The sequence below is a fragment of the Penaeus monodon genome, chromosome 7 (genome assembly GCF_015228065.2).
Source record: "Penaeus monodon isolate SGIC_2016 chromosome 7, NSTDA_Pmon_1, whole genome shotgun sequence".
Lineage (NCBI taxonomy): Eukaryota > Metazoa > Arthropoda > Malacostraca > Decapoda > Penaeidae > Penaeus > Penaeus monodon.
In genome coordinates, this window is record NC_051392.1 from 53,774,137 (window position 1) to 53,776,636 (window position 2,500).

Below are 2,500 nucleotides of genomic sequence, written 5' to 3' on the forward strand. Positions count from 1 at the left end.
CTTAGTTTGAATTTGAAAACTGCTACCTCAGATTCGAGCTTGTAGGCATGGCAGCTCCAGTAAAATACATTATGGGAGACACCACAATTGGCACACGTGCGCGACTGTATAGGGAAATTTGAACGGTCATGATCAAGTTGGGAACTAGAGAGCAGCGGTCTGTAGAGAAACAGCGTTTGGATGGGTGGCTAAAACGCCAATATTTCTGACATTGACGGGAAGAGGTCAATATGGTCAGACAGGACAGGACAAAGCCAATATAAACCAGTATAAACTTCATGGAGGAGTTCATGTCTACGGAAGCTAATCTTGCTAATATTGGTGTAGGATTTACATTGGCCTCTGGGAGGAATAGGTAGCATTGCATTGCCACTGCATCATAGTCAACGAGATATGCGAGTACTTTGTTTTCAGTCTGACCAGTCCTTGTAGTAGACAGGACAATCATTCGGAGAGACGGAAACAGTTCCGGTACAATTATTAAGGGAGGAGTGAGGTTGGGCAGAAGTAGGTTTGCCTGTGAGGTCAATCAGGGTAGATGGTGCTTGGGACTTAGATGTAACTGTGACAAGGCGTGAACGATCGTAACGATTGTGAATGCTTGTTTTTTGGATACATTGCTGGAAGGAGATAGGCGTTTTCAGAGTATGGGGCTGTAGGGGAATCACAAAGAATCGATCCCACTTGGCTGGGCTAAAAATGGTACTCAAAAGGTTTCCGGAGAGGAAGCAGTAGAAGGGTGTGGGCAGGAGGAAGATGGGGTGGTATGGAGACGGGTAGTACTGTTGGGAGGAGAGCAATAACAATGAAAAGTAGTAATAAGGGGGAAAGGGGAAGACAATGAAGAAGACTGCACAAGTAGGAGATGGAGCGAAGGATGTTGTGAGAGATGAAAGGGTGTGTTCTGAAGGTTGAGTAATGACCTGGGTGGATGATCTGGAATGGACTGAGTTGACAACAAACATCAAGGAGGAAGTATTAGTATCAGTGGTCAGAGGAGAGGCAGGTGTCGGGAAACCAAAGAAATCAAATTTAGATAGACTAATTGATGAAGGGACAAGCCTTAATGCCCCTATTAAGGGTAAAAAATCTTCATTATTACCCATGGTGAGCCTGAAATAAATGGGGAGAAGAGATGGTCTACCCCTCAGGGTCCCCATGATTAAGGGCTAGGCAATTAACCTAGAAATACTGTGCCCAAGGCTCCTGGAGGCCGTTCATGACTGACATAAAGCCAGCCTTTCATCCTTTCAGCACGTCTCTCACGCCTTAGGAAGTGAACAGAAGAAGGGGAAGAAGAGAAAGAAAAGGAATGGGGAAGAAGAAAAGACCATGCAAAATTAGTTGAAATGTGGGCTGAGGTCAAAAGTAGGGGTGATCCCCTACACTAGGCCAAAGGTGGTGGAGGAGATTATGGAGGGAAAGAAGGCAAAGGGAGGTGATAGATGTAGGACTTAATGTGGAAGGAGAAGAGTGTATCTATGCAAGATTTGGGAGTGAGAAGGAATGGCAGAGGGAAAGGGTAAGGGAGAAGATAGAGAGGGAAAGGAAAAGAGAGAGGAGACAAAAGGTAGAAGAGAGGAGGGTGAATGGGGGAGAGAAGAGGCGATATGTAGGAGGGGTGAAAGAGGGGTCTCGGAGAGAAAGGTGGGAAAGGGGAAGAAGGAAGGGGATAAGGGAGCAAGGAGGTGGGGGCAAGTTTAAATTGACCAGTAGTTCTTTGAAAGTGATACAATGGTTCCTTTTCCCCTGTGGCAGGCTGCTCTTATCTCCTCAGAATCCATCGAATCATGTCTGAGTTGGACTGACCTGTTCAAGAGATTTATTTGTTTGCTCACTTTTGTTTAGGAGCTCATCCAAGCTAGGTCACTGTACATCTGCCACACCTTCCTTTCGTTCATTATCTTTTAAGAGGTATTTCAGTGGTCATATGGCAATGGCAAAAGTAAAGTGATTTTCAAGAAGCAATAATTTCAAAGTTAATACCTTTCTGTTGACCATATAGATGTTCAGAACTTTTATCACTCATATTAGATGTGGAATGAAATGTGTTTACTGGATCTTTTTATAAAGTCTCCACAGATTCAATTTTCTTTGCAATAAATGTTTAGGTGTATTATCACCTTTGAGCATTTTCATCTTAACACCATAATTACATTGCATGGTTGCCGGAGCTGTGACCTGCCATGCCGAAGAGGGAGCAGTTCATGCAGCCTTCTTAACCTTAAGTAGATTAGGATTATTAAAGTGCAGTGAATGTATCACAGTTGGGATGTTCAGTAAAGCCTCACATTTGGCAATGAATTGGTTATGAAAAAATTTCAGTAAAACTGAATTCTCCAAAGGCAAGTAATAACACATGGGAAAAAATTAATTCTGTTCTAGGGACTACAGAATCTCCACACTATTTTGCTTGATTACCCTTAAAAATTATTTTTGTAATCATTTTGAATATATAAAATTAAGCAGAACAAATGAAATTTGTTTACTTAAAGTTCAT